Genomic DNA, 17,841 nt, shown 5'->3' with positions numbered 1-17,841 from the left:
GATGTGCCCCCTCCCCTTGGCCCATAAGGCCCCCCAACACTCGCTGGGCCTCCGAAACCCCTTTCGGACACGCTGGTCATCACCTGGTACCCCTGGAACAATTCCGGACTGTAATACCCTTGGTCCAAGATACCGATCTTCACCTCTAGACCATTCCGGAGCTCCTTGTCACGTCCAGGATCTCATCCAGGACTCCGAACAACCTTCGGTAACCACATACTATTTCGCATAACAACTCTAGCGCCACAGAACCTTAAGTGTGTAGACCCTATGGGTTCGGGAACCATGCAGACATGACAAAGACATCTCTCCGGCCAATAACCAATAGCAGGATCTGGATACCCATGTTGGCTCCCGCATATTCCACAATGATCTCATCGGATGAACCACAATGTCGAGGATTCAAGCAATCCCGTATACTATTCCCTTTGTCAATCGGTACGTTACTTGCCCGAGATTCGATCGTCGGTATCCCAATACCTCGTTCAATCTCGTTACCGGCAAGTCACTTTACTCTTTCTGTAATGCATGATCCCGTGACTAACTACTTAGTCACATTGAGCTCATTATGATGATGCATTACCGAGTGGGCCCAGAGATACCTCTCCATCATACGGAGTGACAAATCCCAGTCTCGATTCGTTCCAACCCAACAGACACTTTCGGAGATACCTGTAGTGCACCTTTATAGCCACCCAGTTATGTTGTGATGTTTGATACACCCAAAGCATTCCGACGGTATCCGGGAGTTGCACAATCTCATGGTCTAAGGAAATGATACTTGACATTAGAAAAGCTCTTAGCAAACGAACTATACGATCTTGTGCTATGCTTAGGATTGGGTCTTGTCCATCACATCATTCTCCTAATGATGTGATCCTGTTATCAATGACATCCTTTGTCCATGGTCAGGAAACCATAACCATCTATTGATCAACGAGCTAGTCAACTAGAGGCTCACTAGGGACATGTTGTGGTCTATGTATTCACACATGTATTACAGTTTCCAGTTAATACAATTATAACATGAACAGTAGACAATTATCATGAACAACGAAATACAATAATAAACATTTTATTATTGCCTCTAGGGCATATTTCCAACAGTCTCCCACTTGCACTAGAGTCAATAATCTATTTCACATCACTATGTGATTGTAATGAATCCAACACCCATGGGGTTTGATCATATCTCGCTTGTGAGAGAGGTTATTAGTCAATGGGTCTGAACCTTTCAGATCCGTGTGTGCTTTATAAATCTCTATGACATCTTGTAGATGCAGCTACCAAGCGCTACTTGGAGCTATTCCAAATAACTGCTCTACTATATGAATCTGGTTTACTACTCAGAGTCATCCGGATTAGTGTCAAAGTTTGCATCAACGTAACCCTTTATGACAAACTCTTTTACCACCTTCATAATCGAGAAAATTCCTTAGTCCACTAGTTACTAAGGATAAGTTTGACCGCTATCATGTGATCCATTCCTGGATCACTCTTGTACCCCTTGATTGACTTCATGGCAAGGCACACTTTAGGTGCGGTACATAGCATAGCATACTGTAGAGCCTATGTCTAAAGCATAGGGGACGACCTTCGTCCTTTCTCTCTCTTCTGCCATGGTCAGATCTTGAGTCTTACTCAATGCTTACACCTTATAACACAGCCAAGAACTCCTTCTTTGCTGATTTGTTTGAACTCCTTCAAAATCCTGTCATGGTATGTATTCATTTGAAAGTACTATTAAGCGTTTTTTATCTATCCTTATAGATCTTGATGCTCAATGTTCAAGTAGCTTAATCCAGGTTTTCCATTGAAAAACACCTTTCAAACAACCCTATATGCTTTCCAGAAATTCTACATCATTTCCGATCAACAATATGTTAACAACATATACTCATCAGAAATTCTATAGTGCTCCCACTCACTTCTTTGGAAATACAAGTTTCTCATAAACATTGTATAAACCCAAAATCTTTGATCATCTCATAAAAGTGTATATTCCAACTCGGAGATGCTTACTCCAGTACTTAGAAGGATTGCTGGAGCTTTGCATACTTGTTAGCATCTTTTAGGATTGACAAAACCTTCTGGTTGTATCACACACAACCTTTCCTCAAGAAAATTGTCGGGGAAACAATGTTTTGACATCCTATCTACAAGATTTCATAAATAATGCAGTAACTGCTAATACAATTCTAATAGACTCTTAGCATCGCTACGAGTAAGAAAGTATCACCGTAGTCAACTCCTTGAACTTGTCGGAAAACATCTTAACGACAAGTCAAGCTTTCTTAATGGTGATACTTACCATCATTGTCCGTCTTCCTTTTAAAATCCATCTGTACCCAACAGCCTTACGACCATCAAGTAGTTCTTCCAAAGTCTATACTTTGTTTTCATGCATGGATCCTCTCTCGGATTTTATGGCCTCGAGCCATTCGTCAGAATCCGGGCCCACCATCGCTTCTCCATAGCTCGTAGGTTCATTGTTGTCTAGCAACATGACCTCAAAGACAGGATTACATACCACTCTGAAGTAGTACGCATCCTTGTCGACCTATGAGGTTTGGTAGTGACTTGATATGAAGTTTCATGATCACTATCATCAGCTTCCACTTCAATTGGTGTAGGCGCCATAGGAACAACTTCACGTGCCCTGCTACACACTAGTTGAAGTGATGGTTCAATAACCTCATCAAGTCTGCACCATCCTCCTACTCAATTCTTTGAAGAGAAACTTTTCCTCAAGAAAGGACATGTTTCTGGAAAAAATCACTTTTGCTTCCGGATCTGAATTAGGAGGTATACACAACTATTTTTGGGTGTCCTATGAAGATGCATTTTATCCTCTTTGGGTTCGAGCTCATCAGGAAAAACTTTTCACATAAGCATCACAGCCCCAAAATTTTTAAGAAATGACAGCTTAGGTTCCTCTAAACCATAGTTCATACGGTGTCATCTCAACGGAATTACGTGGTGCCCTATTTAAAGTGAATGCGGTTGTCTCGAATGCCTAACCCATAAATGATAGTGGTAATTCGATAAGAGACATCATGGTATGCACCATATCCAATAGGGTGCATTTATGATGTTCGGACACACCATCACACTATGGTGTTCCAGGCGGTATTAGTTATGAAACAATTTCCACAAGGTCTTAATTGTGTACAAAACTCGTAACTCAGATATTCATCTCTATGATCGTATCATAGACATTATCCTCTTGCCATGATGATATTCAACTTCACTCTGAAATTGCTTGAACCTTTCAATAATTCAGACTCATGTTTCATCAAGTAAATATACTCAGAATCTAACCAAATCATCTGTGAAGTAAGAGCATACCGATATTCACTGCGTGCCTCAACACTCATTGGATTTCACACATCAAACGTATTACTTCCAACAAGTTGCTCTCTTGTTTCATCTCACTGAAAAACGAGGCCTTTCAGTCATCTTGCCCATGTGGTATGGTTTGCATGTCTCAAGTGATTCAAAATCAAGTGAGTCCAAACGATCCATCTGTATGGAGTTTCTTCATGCATATATACCAATAGACATGGTTCGCATGTCTCAATCTTTTCAAAACGAGTGAGTCCAAAGATCCATCAACATGGAGCTTCTTCATGTGTTTTATACCAGTATGACTCAAATGGCAGTGCCACAAGTATGTGGTACTATCATTACTATCTTATATCTTTTGGTATGAACATGTGTATCACTACGATCGAGATTCAATAAACCATTCATTTTAGGTGCAAGACCGTTGAAGGTATTATTCAAATAAACAGAGTAACCATTATTCTCCTTAAATGAATAACCGTATTGTGATAAACATAATCCAATCATGTCTATGCTCAACGCAAACACCAAATAACAATTATTTAGGTTTAACACCAATCTCGATGGTAGAGGGATCACGCGATGCTTGATCACATCAACCTTGGAAACACTTCCAACACACATCATCATCTCACCTTTAGCTAGTCTCCGTTTATTCCGTAGCTCTTTTATTTCGAGTTACTAACACTTAGCAACCGAACCGGTATCTTAATACCCTGGTGCTACTAGGAGTACTAGTAAAGTACACATTTAATACAATGTATATCCAATATACTTCTGTCAACCTTGCCAGCCTTGTCATCTACCAAGTATCTAGGGTAGTTCTGCTTCAGTGACCGTTCCTTCATTACAGAAGCACTTAGTCTCGGGTTTGGGTTCAACCCTGGGTTTCTTCACTAGAGCAGCAACTGATTTGCCGTTTCATGAAGTATCCCTTCTTGCCCTTGCCCTTCTTGAAACTAGTGGTTTTACTAACCATCAACAATTGATGCTCCTACTCTATTTCTACTTTCGTGGTGTCAAACATCGCAAATTGCTCAAGGATCATCATGTCCATCCCTGATATGTTATAGTTCATCACGAAGCTCTAATAGCTTGGTGGCAGTGACTATGGAGAAACATCACTATCTCATCTGGAAGATTAACTCCCACTCAATTCAAGTGATTGTAGTACTCAGACAATCTGAGCACATGCTCAATGATTGAGCTTTTATCCCTATTTTGCAGGTTAAGAAACTTGTCGGAGGTCTCATACCTCTTGACGTGGGCACGAGCCTGTAATCCTAATTTTAGCTCTTGGAACATCTCATGTGTTCTGCGACGTTTCAAAATGTCTTTGGTGCCTCAATTCTAAACCGTTTAACATTACGCATTGAACTATCATGTAGTCATCAAAACGTTATGTCAGATGTTCGCAACATCCACAAATGACGCTCGAGGTTCAGCACACCGAGCAGTGCATTAAGGACATAAGCCTTCTGTGCAGCAATGAGGACAATCCTCAGTATACGGACTCAGTCCGCATAATTGCTACTGTCAACTTTCAACTAAATTTTCTCTAGGAACATATCTTAAAACAGTAGAACTAAAGCGTAGGCTACGACATAATTTGCAAATATCTTTTGACTATGTTCATGATAATTAAGTTCATCTGATTATTTAATGAACTCCCACTTAGATAGACATCCCTCTAGTCATCTAAGTGATACATGATCTCAGTCAACTAGGTTGTGTCTGATCATCACGTGAGACAGACTAGTCATCATCGGTGAACATCTTCATGTTGACGGCATCTGCTATACGTCTCATGTTCGACCTTTCGGTCTCTTGTGTTCCGAGGCCATATCTATACATGCTAGGCTCGTCAAGTCAACCTAAGTGTTTTGCATCTGTAAATCTGGCTTACACCCATTGTATGCGAACGTTAGAATCTATCACACCCGATCATCATGTGGTGCTTCGAAACAACGAACCTTCGCAACGGTGCACAGTTAGGGGGAACACTTTCTTGAAATTTTATGAGGGGTCATCTTATTTATGCAACCGTCGTTCTAAGCAAATAGGATGCAAAAACATGATAAACATCTCATGCAATCAAATAGTGACATGATATGGCCAATATCATTTTGCTCCTTTTGATCTCCATCTTCGGGGCGCCATGATCATCATCGTCACCGGCATGACACCATGATCTCCATCATCATGATCTCCATCATCGTGTCTCCATGAAGTTGTCTCGCCAACTATTACTTCTACTACTATGGCTAACGGTTTAGCAATAAAGTAAAGTAATTACATGGCGTTATTCAATGACACGCAGGTCATAAAATTAAGACAACTCCTATGGCTCCTGTCGGTTGTCATACTCATCGACATGCAAGTCGTGATTCCTATTACAAGAACATGATCAATCTCATACATCACATATATATCATTCATCACATCCTTTTGGCCATATCACATCACACGGCATATGCTGCAAAAACAAGTTAGATGTCCTCTAATTGTTGTTGCAAGTTTTCACGTGGCTGCTATAGGTTTCTAGCAAGAACATTTCTTACCTACGCCAAAACCATAACGTGATATGCCAATTGCTATTTACCCTTCATAAGGACCATTTTCATCGAATCCAATACGACTAAAGTGGGAGAGACAGACACCCGCTAGCCACCTTATGCAACTAGTGCATGTCAGTTGGTGGAACCTGTCTCACGTAAGCGTACGTGTAAGGTCGGTCCGGGCCGCTTCATCCCACGATACCGCCGAATCAAGATAAGACTAGTAGTGGCAAGTAAATTGACAAAATCGACTCCCACAACAACTTGTGTTCTACTCGTGCATAGAAACTACTCATAAACCTGGCTCTGATACCATTGTTGGGGAACGTAGCAGAAATTCAAATTTTTCTACGCATCACCAAGATCAATCTATGGAGATTCTAGCAACAAGAGAGGGAGAGGATGAGCATATTCATACCTTTGAAGATTGCTAAGCAGAAGCATTACAAGAACGCGGATGATGGAGTCGTACTCGCGGCGATTCAAATCGCGGAAGATCCGATCTAGCGCCGAAAGGAAGGCGCCTCCGTGTTCAACACACATACAGCCCGGGGACGTCTCCTCCTTCTTGATCCAGCAAGGGGAGAGGAGAAGTTGAGGGAGAACTCCGACAGCATGACGGCGTGGTGGTGATGGAGCTCGTGGTTCTCCGGCAGAGCTTCGCTAAGCACTACGGAGGAGGAGGAAGTGTTGGAGGAGGGAGGGCCTGCGCCAGGGGAAGGGTGTGGCTGCCCTCCCACCCCCTCACTATATATAGGGGGAAGGGGAGAGGGGGCCGGCCCCTCTAGATGGATCTAGAGGAGGGGACGGCGGCCAGGGGAAACCCTAGATGGGTTTGGGCGCCCCCACCCACTAGGAAACTTGCCCCCCAAGCCGGGAGGGGAGGCTGCCCTAGGGGTGGCGCCCCTACCTCTCCAGGTTATGTGAGATGGGGTGGGAGGGGATCTCAGCCCCTTAGTGGGCTGATGTGCCCCCTCCCCTTGGCCCATAAGTTCCCCCAACACTTGTCGGGGCCTCCGAAACCCCTTTCGGACATGCTGGTCATCACCTGGTACCCCCGGAACAATTCTGGACTCCAATACCCTTCGTCCAATATACTGATCTTCACCTCCAGACCATTCCGGAGCTCCTCATCACGTCTGGGATCTCATCCGGGACTTGGAACAACCTTCGGTAACCACATACTATTTCCCATAACAACTCTAGCGTCACCGAACCTTAAGTGTGTAGACCCTACAGGTTCGGGAACCATGCAGACATGACCGAGACATCTCTCCCGCCAATAACCAACAGCGGGATCTGGATACCCATGTTGGCTCCCACATGTTCCACGATGATCTCATCGGATGAACCACAATGTCGAGGATTCAAGCAATCCCGTATACAATTCCCTTTGTCAATCAGTACGTTACTTGCCCGAGATTCGATCGTCGGTATCCCAATACCTCGTTCAATCTCGCTATCGGCAACTCACTTTACTCGTTCCGTAATGCATGATCCCGTGACTAACTACTTAGTCACATTGAGCTCATTATCATGATGAATTACGGAGTCGGCCCAGAGATACCTCTCCGTCATACGGAGTGACAAATCCCAGTCTCGATTCGTGCCAACCCAACAGACACTTTCGGAGATACCTGTCGTGCACCTTCTTGATAACCCACAAGTGCAGGGGATCGCAACAGTTTTCAATAAGTAAGAGTGTCGAACCCGATGAGGAGCTAAAGGTACAATAAATATCCCCTCAAGTTCTATCGACCACCGATACAACTCTACGCACGCTTGACGTTCGCTTACCTAGAACAAGTATGAAACTAGAAGTACTTTGTAGGTGTGAGAGGATAGGTTTGCAAGATAATAAAGAGCAGTAAATAAAAGCTAGGGGTTGTTCAGATAAAGATGCAAATAAAGTAAATATAACGAGTGTGGAAAAGTGGTGGTAGGAGCTGTGGAATTGTCCCTAAGCAATTGACTATGTTACTAGACTGGTAATCACTATTACAATTCTATTTGAGGGAGAGGCATAAGCTAACAAACTTTCTCTTCTTGGATCATATGCACTTATGATTGGAACTCTAGCAAGAATCCGCAACTACTAAAGATCATTAAGGTAAAACCCAACCATAGCATTAAAGTACCAAGTCCCCTTTATCCCATACGCAACAATATACTTACTCGGGTTTGTGTTTCAGTCACTCACGCAACCCACTATCAGTGAATCATGAACGCATTGCAACACCCTACAGCGGGAATCCCTCACGCTTGCGCGACACGGAGGGCACCATAGGACAGAACCAACAATAAAACATGCAACTCAAACCAATCATAGCAATTCATCAATCACCGGTAGGACAACGAAAATCTACTCAGACATCATAGGATGGCAACACATCATTGGAAAATAATATGAAGCATAAAGCACCATGTTCAAGTAGAGGGTACAGCGGGTTGCGGGAGAGTGGACCGCTGGATATAGAAGGGGGAAGGTGATGGAGATGTTGGTGAAGATGATGGAGGTGTTGGTGAAGATCGCGGTGATGATGATGGCCCCGGGCAGCGCTCCGGCGCCACCAGAAGCAAGGGGGAGAGAGGCCCCCTTCTTCTTTTTCTTCTTCCTTGACCTCCTCCCTGGATGGGAGAAGGGTTTCCCCTTTGGTCCTTGTCTCCCATGGCTTGGGAGGGGCGAGAGCCCCTCCGAGATTGGATCTATCTCTCTGTTTCTGCGTTCCTGTTTCTGCCCCTTCACCGTTTCCTTTATATCTGGAGATCCGTAACTCCGATTGGGGTGAATCTTTCGCCCAGATTTTTCTTGTAAAATTAGCTTTCTTGCGGCAAAAGAAGAGCATCAACCGCCTTACAGGTGGCCCAGAGTATAGGGCGCGCCCAGGGGAGGAGGGCACGCCCCCCTGTCTCGTGGCCACCTCGGACACCGTTACGCATTGATTCTCCCTCCGGAAAATCCCAAATATTCCAAAATAATTCTCCGTCTGTTTTTATCCCGTTTGGACTCTGTTTGATATTGGTTTTCTGCAAAACATAAAACATGCAACAAACGGGAACTGGCACTAGGCACTGGATCAATATGTTAGTCCCAAAAATAGTATAAAAATTTGCCAAAAGTATATGAAAGTTGAAGAATATTGGCATGGAACAATCAAAAATTATAGATACGATGGAGACGTATCAGCATCCCCAAGCTTAATTCATGCTCGTCCTCGAGTAGGTAAATGATAAAAAAGATAATTTTTGATGTGGAATGCTACCTAGCATAATATTGATCATATGTATAATCATGGCATGAATATTAAGACATGAGTGATTCAAAGAAATAGTCTATCATTTGACATAAAAAACGATAATACTTCGAGCGTACCAATAAAGCAATCATGTCTTTTCAAAACAACAAGGCCAAAGCAAGCTTATCCCTACAAAATCATAGAGTTTGGCCATGCTTCATCTTCGTCACACAAAAATGCTCCCATCATGCACAACCCCAATGACGAGCCGAGCAATTGGTTCATACTTTTTGACGCTCTTCAGCTTTTTCAACCCTCACGCAATACATGAGCGCAAGCCATGGATATAGCACTATAGGTGGAATAGAATATAATGATGGAGGTTATGTGGAGAAGACAAAAAAGGATAAAGTCTCACATCGACGCGGCTAATCAACGGGCTATGGAGATGCCCATCAATTGATGTCAATGCGAGGATTAGGGATTGCCATGCAACGGATGCACTAAGAGTTGCAAGTGTGTGAAAGCTCAAACTGAAAACTAAGTGGGTGTGCATCCAACTTGCTTGCTAATGAAGACCTAGGGCATTTGAGGAAGCCCATCGTTGGAATATACAAGCCAAGTTCTATAATGAAAAATTTCCACTAGTATATGAAAGTGACAACATAAGAGACTCTCTATATGAAGAACATGGTGCTACTCTCAAGCACAAGTGTGGTAAAAGGATAGTAACATTGCCCCTTTTCTTTTTCTTTTTTTTCTTTTTTTCTTTTTTGGTGGGATTCTTTGACCCCCTTTTTTATTTAGGCTTCTTTGGCCTTTCCCCTTTTTTTCTTTCTTTTTCTTTTTTTATGGGGCAATGCTCTATAATGATGATCATCACACTTTTATTTACTTACAACTCAATATTACAACTCGATACTAGAACAAAGATATGACTCTATATGAATGCTTCCGGTGGTGTACCGGGATGTGCAATGATCTAGCGTAGCAATGACATCAACCATGAAAACATCATGCTAGCTATCTTACGATTATGCAAAGCAATATGAAAATAAATGCTCAAGTCATGTATATGACGATGATGGAAGTTGCATGGCAATATATCTCGGAATGGCTATGGAAATGCCATGATAGGTAGGTATGGTGGCTGTTTTGAGGAAGATATAATGAGGCTTATGTGTGATAGAGCGTATCATATCACGGGGTTTGGATGCACCGGCAAAGTTTGCACCAACTCTCGAGGTGAGAAAGGGCAATGCACGGTACCGAAGAGGCTAGCAATGATGGAAAGGTAAAAGTGCGTATAATCCATGGACTCACATTAGTCATAAAGAACTCATATACTTATTGCAAAAGTTTATTAGCCCTTGAAGCAAAGTACTACTATGCATGCCCCTAGGGGGATAGATTGGTAGGAAAATACCATCGCTCATCCCCGACTGCCACTCATAAGGAAGACAATCAAAGAAACACCCCATGCTTCAAATTTGTCACACAACGGTTACCATACGTGCATGCTACGGGACTTGCAAACCACAACACAAGTATCTCTACAATCCACAACCACCCACTAGCATGACTCTAATATCACCACCTTTATATCGCAAAACTATTGCAGGAATCAAACATATCATATTCAGCGATCTACAAGTTTATGTAGGATTTTATGACTAACCATGTGAATGACCAATTCCTGTCATCTCTCTAAAAAGATATAAGTGAAGCAAGAGAGTTTAATTCTTTCTACAAAAGAGATTCCCACACTCTAACAAATGTAAGTGAAGCAAAAGAGCATTCTACAAATGGCGGTTTTCTATGTAAAGAGAAACAGGCAATCCAACTTCAAATGATATAAGTGAAGCACATGAAGCATTCTATAAAGCCATACTCAAAATATTTAAGTGAAGTGCAATGAGCATTCTATAAATCAACCAAGAACTATCTCATACCAGCATGGTGCATAAAAGAAAAATGAAAACTAAATGCAAAAGACGCTCCAAGACTTGCACATAATGCATAAACGAAACGAATACGAAAACATACCGATACTTGTTGAAGAAAGAGGGGATTCCTTCCAGGGAATCCCCAAGCTTAGACACTTGAGTCTCCTTGAATATTTACTTGGGGTGCCTCAGTCATCCCCAAGCTTCCTTTTCCTCATATCGAGACATCCTCGATTAGACACTTCATCCACACAAAACTTCAACAGAAAACTCGGTAAGATCCGTTAGTATAATAAAGCAAATCACCACTCTAAGTACTGTAGCAAACCAATTAATATTTTGTTTTTGCATTGCGTCTACTGTAATATAACTTTTTCATGGCTTAATCCACTGATATAAATTGATAGATTCATCAAAACAAGCAAACTATGCATCAAAAACAGAATCTGTCAAGTACAGAACAGTCTGTAGAAATATGAACATTCACCATACTTCTGGTACCCAGAAATTCTACCAAAATTAGGAAAAATAAAAAAGTTGTATAGAAAGACAGTGCAAAAGGAATCAGAACCAATTGACGTTCCAGTTAAAAATGTAAAATCGTACACCACAGACAAAGTTTCTGTCTTGTACCGTACAAACCAACAAGCATTGTAAACATCCTAAAGGCAAACCTTGGCACATTATTTTTATAATACAATGGAATTGTACAAGGGGATAATTATTTTTATTGAAAATTTTCTGTAATCAAGATTCACAAAGTTTCCGTGAGCATGAACAAAGTTCAAGGAGCTCTCCCACTTCAACAATGCTTGTCTCTCTCACTTTCACTTTCCTTTTTGAAAAGTTTTTTGGTTACCCTCTTTATTTATTTTTTGTTTTTAAACTATATAAAAGCACTCAACAGAAATAAATGACTCTCTAAAACTTCTGGGTTGTCTCCCTGGCAGCACTTTCTTTAAAGCCATTAAGCTAGGCATTTAGTGCTCAAGTAATGAATCCACCCGGATTCCAAGGTATATCAAAGCCAATTTTAATTAAAAATGATTTGTAATTTAGTAGTGAGCACAAAGTAACATATATCATGCAGCAACGAAGTCTAACTCTCTTCCTATGCATCGGCATGTCATAAAAGAACAATTCATGCACACCAAGTAAAGGCCAATGCATAGTATAAACAGTTTCTTGCAATTTTATCATATTGGAAACATGGAGAGGGGGAGATATAGTTCCTCTCTCATAATAACTGCAAGTAGGAGCAGCAAGCACATGCATATTATATCTATCAAAATCATCATGTGCAATGGTAAAAGGTAACCCATCAATATAATCCTTAATAAGCACAAACTTCTCCGATATAGTGTAGTTTGGAGAATTCAAAAAGATAATAGGACTATCATGCATGGGTGCAATAGCAACAATTTCATGTTTAACATAAGGAACTATAGCAAGTTCATCTCCATAAGCATCATTCATATTGGCATCTTGGCCACAAGCATAGCAAGCATCATCAAAAAGGGGTAATTCAAGAGAATCAACGGGATCATAACAATCATCATAGCAATCATCCTTCGGTAAGCACGAAGGGAAATTAAACAATGAGTTGAAGAGTTACTCTCATTAGAAGGTGGGCACGGGTAGCTAATCTGCTCTTCCTCCTTTTGTTCTTCGCTCTCCTCATCATGTTTTTCATCCAATGAGCTCATAGTTTCATCAATTTCTTCTTCCATAGCTTCCTGCAAAATATTAGTCTCTTCTTGGACAGCGGGGTAGGCCTCAATATATAGTTTAACATAGGCATTAGAAGCATATTTATCATAGTAATATTCAAGTATGGCAAAAATTTCAGATTTGTAGAGAGTAGCATCATACTTTTCAATCAAAGAAGCAATTTCATAGGCACCCTTAAAAGCAAAAAATTCTTCAATTTGTTGAACATCATAGTAATTATAAACACCCTTAGCATATGAAGATACGATTCCATTATCACTAAACAAGCATTGGTAGGGAAAGTGTTTCTTAGGGTTTTCAGAACAACAAGTAACATCATATAATTCACATAAAGTACAAGCATAGCATTGCAAACTTTGAATTTGATCCCATAATAGTTTCCCTTTTTCAGATATATGGTGTCGCACATAACAAGCATGCTCATCTAAAGATTTGCCCTCAACTAAGCTAGTTAGGGTTTCAGCATGAGCACAAAGGGATCGAAGATGATCCAAGTAAAAAGCTTCAGTAGTGTGATAAATTTTGAGTGGTTCTTCAACCATTGGTGCAGTAGGTACACCTAATTTTTTTGGTATTTTGCGTTTCCTACCCATAACTAAAGATAGAAAACAACTAAGAACAACAAATAAAAATTACTTAGTGATAAAGCAAACAAGCACACACGAGAATATTCACCACACGCTATGACTCCCCGGCAACGGCGCCAAAAAAAGGTCTTGATAACCCACAAGTGTAGGGGATCATAATAGTTTTTGATAAGTAAGAGTGTCGAACCCAACGAGGAGCTAAAGGTAGAATAAATATTCCCTCAAGTTCTATCGACCACCGATACAACTCTACGCACGCTTGACGTTCGCTTACCTAGAACAAGTATGAAACTAGAAGTACTTTGTAGGTGTGAGAGGATAGGTTTGCAAGATAATAAAGAGCACGTAAATAAAAGCTAGGGGCTGTTCAGATAAAGATGCAAATAAAGTAAATATAACGAGTGTGGAAAAGTGGTGGTAGGAGTTGTGGAATTGTCCCTAAGCAATTGACTATGTTACTAGACCGGTAATCACTATTACAATTCTATTTGAGGGAGAGGCATAAGCTAACAAACTTTCTCTTCTTGGATCATATGCACTTATGATTGGAACTCTAGCAAGCATCCGCAACTACTAAAGATCATTAAGGTAAAACCCAACCATAGCATTAAAGTATCAAGTCTCCTTTATCCCATACGCAACAATATACTTACTCGGGTTTGTGTTTCAGTCACTCACGCAACCCACTATCAGCGAATCATGAACGCATTGCAACACCCTACAGTGGGAATCCCTCACGCTTGTGCGACACGGAGGGCACCATAGGAAAGCACCAATAATAAAACATGCAATCAAACCAATCATAGCAATTCATCAATCACTGGTAGGACAACGAAAATCTACTCAGACATCATAGGATGGCAACACATCATTGGAAAATAATATGAAGCATAAAGCACCATGTTCAAGTAGAGGGTACAGCGGGTTGCGGGAGAGTGGACCGCTGGATATAGAAGGGGGAAGGTGATGGAGATGTTGGTGAAGATGATGGAGGTGTTGGTGAAGATCGCAGTGATGATGATGTCCCCCGGCAGCGCTCCGGCGCCACCGGAAGCAAGGGGGAGAGAAGCCCCCTTCTTCTTCTTCTTCCTTGATCTCCTCCCTAGATGGGAGAAGGGTTTCCCCTCTTGTCCTTGGCTCCCATGGCCTGGGAGGGGCGAGAGCCCCTCCAGATTGGATCTATCTCTCTATTTCTGCGTTCCTGTTTCTACCCCTTCACCGTTTCCTTTATATCTAGAGATCCGTAACTCCGATTGGGGTGAATCTTCCACCCAGATTTTTCTTGTAAAATTAGATTTCTTGCGGAAAAAAAGAGCGTCAACCGCCTTACGGGTGGCTCACGAGAGTCCAGGGCGCGCCCCCCTGTCTCGTGGCCATCTCGGACACCGTTTCACGTTGATTCTTCCTCCGGAAAATCCCAAATATTCCAAAATAATTCTCCGTCCGTTTTAATCCCGTTTGGACTCCGTTTGATATTGGTTTTCTGCGAAACATAAAACATAAAACAAACAGGAACTGGCACTGGGCACTGGATCAATATGTTAGTCCCAAAAATAGTATAAAAAGTTGCCAAAAGTATATGAAAGTTGAAGAATATTGGCATGGAACAATCAAAAATTATAGATACGACGGAGACGTATCACACCTTTATAGCCACCCAGTTATGTTGTGACGTTTGGTATACCTAAAGCATTCCTACGGTATCCGGGAGTTGCACAATCTCATGGTCTAAGGAAATGATACTTGACATTAGAAAAGCTCTTAGCAAACGAACTATACGATCTTGTGCTATGCTTAGGATTGGGTCTTGTCCATCACATCATTCTCCTAATGATGTGATCCCGTTATCAATGACATCCTATGTCCATGGTCAGGAAACCATAACCATTTGTTGATCAATGATCTAGTCAACTAGAGGCTCACTAGGGACATGTTGTGGTCTATGTATTCACACATGTATTACGGTTTCCAGTTAATACAATTATAGCATTAACAATAGACAATTATCATGAACAACGAAATACAATAATAACCATTTTATTATTACCTCTAGGGCATATTTCCAACAAAATCACATGGCAATGTGAACCAGATTATTGACTCTAGTGCGAGTGGGAGACTGAAGGAAATATGCCCTAGAGGCAACAATAAAGTTGTTATTTTATATTTCCTTATATTATGATAAATTTTTATTATGCATGCTAGAATTGCATTAACGGGAAACTTGATACATGTGTGGATACATAGACAAAACACTGTGTCCCTAGTAAGCCTCTACTAGACTAGCTTGTTAATCAAAGATGGTTTAGTTTCCTAACGATAGACATGTGTTGTCATTTGATGAACAAGATCACATCATTAGGATAATGATGTGATGGACAAGACCCTTTCGTTAGCTTAGCATTATGATCGCTCAGTTTTATTGCTATTGCTTTCTTCATGTCAAATACATATTCCTTCGACTATGAGATTATGCAACTCTCGAATACCAGAGGAATGCCTTGTGTGCTATCAAACGTCACAATGCAACTGGGTGATTATAAAGATGCTCTACATGTATCTCCGAAGGTGTTTGTTGGGTTGGCATAGATCGAGATTAGGATTTGTCACACCGAGTATCAGAGAGGTACCTCTATGCCCTCTCGGTAATGCACATCATAAGAAGCCTTGCAAGCAAAGTGACTAATGAGTTTGTTGCAGGATGATGCATTACAGAACGAGTAAAGGGACTTGCTGGTAACGAGATTGAACTAGGTATGAAGATACCGACAATCGAATCTCGGGTAAGTAACATACCGATGACAAAGGGAATAACGTATGTTGTCATAATGGTTCGACCGATAAAGATCTTCATAGAATACGTGGGAGCTAATATGAGCATCCAGGTTCTGCTATTGGTTATTGACCAGAGAGGTGTCTCAGTCATGTCTACATAGTTCTCGAACTCGTAGGGTCCGCACGCTTAACGTCCAATGACGATTTTGTATTATATGAGTTATGTGATTTAGTGACCGAATGTTGTTCAGAGTCCCGGATGAGATCACGGACATGAAGAGGACTCTAGATATGGTCGAGAGGTAAAGATTGATATATAGGACAATAGTATTCGGACACCGAAAGTGTTCCGGAGGGTACCGGGTACATATCGGGTCACCAAAAGGGGTTCCGGGCACCCCCCCCCCTCCCCGGCAAAGCTATGGGCCTAATGGGCCAAGAGGGGAAACGCAGCAGGCGGTAGGGGCTGTTGCGCCCCTCATATGGACCGAAACAGAAGAGGAAGGAAAGAGGAGAAGAGAGAAGGAAGGGGAGGGATTCGGCCTCCACCTTCCTTCCATCCTCTCTCCTCCTTCCTTCCACCTCCTGAAAATATGATAAGGGGGGAGGGAATTGGACGAGGCCCCCAAGTAGGATTCCTCCTACTTGGGGTGCCCCAAGGCTGCTCCCCTCCCCCTCCCACCTATATATACGTGGGGAGGGGGCGCCTAGAACACACACCAACAATTGTTAGCCGTGTGCGGCGCCCCCCTCCACAGATTACACCCTTGGTCATATCTCCGTAGTGCTTAGGCGAAGCCCTGCGCAGATCACTTCACCATCACCGTCACCACGCCGTCATGTTGACGGAACTCATCTACTTCCTCAACACTTTGCTGGATCAAGAGTTCGAGGGACGTCATCGAGCTGAACGTGTGCAGAACTCAGAGGTGTCGTACGTTCGGTATTTGATCGATCGGAACGAGAAGAAGTTCGACTAAATCAACCGCGTTGTCAAACGCTTCCGCTTTCGGTCTACGAGGGTACATAGACACACTCTCCCCTTCTCGTTGTTATGCATCTCCTAGATAGATCTTGCGTTAGCATAGGATTTTGTTTTGAAATTGCATGTTGCGTTCCCCAACAAATGTAACTCCAATGAGTTTTGTATGACCGTGCATGTCATCGTGATGTTACGAGAGAGGAAGTGTTCTACTCCCTCTGATCCTTAATGACGATGCATCCATACAATATCAAAGGGGAAACTTTACACCTGGCGCACCGATGGAGTCTTCCGCCGGTCGCGCGCGGGCCACGCGATCTAGCTGGATCGAACGACCACTGGCCCACACACTGTACGGCGTATTTTTCTCTTATCTTTCTTATGCAGCTCTCTCCTCCACTCGTTCTTCCTTCTTTTCTTCCCCATCGAGAGCACAACTCCATGCCTACCCCATGTGCTGCTATGAGGGGCGTTCTCCAGCTTGGCCCTCCCTCTCTGAAACTGCTACAACCATCATTGCAATTTGCTACAACCTCCCCCAGGTGCTGCTATGAGGGTGTCCTCCAGGTTGACCCTTCCTCTCCGCTCCATATACATGTGAAGTTGCTACAACCATCATTGCGATTTGCTACAACCTGCAGCAAAGTGAGCTGCAACCTATAGCGCGCGAGCTAGCTGCGT

Source organism: Triticum dicoccoides, chromosome 2B (assembly GCF_002162155.2).
Source record: "Triticum dicoccoides isolate Atlit2015 ecotype Zavitan chromosome 2B, WEW_v2.0, whole genome shotgun sequence".
Taxonomy (NCBI): Eukaryota; Viridiplantae; Streptophyta; class Magnoliopsida; order Poales; family Poaceae; genus Triticum; species Triticum dicoccoides.
The sequence above is the reverse complement of the archived record's forward strand: the minus strand, read 5'-3'. Positions refer to the sequence as shown.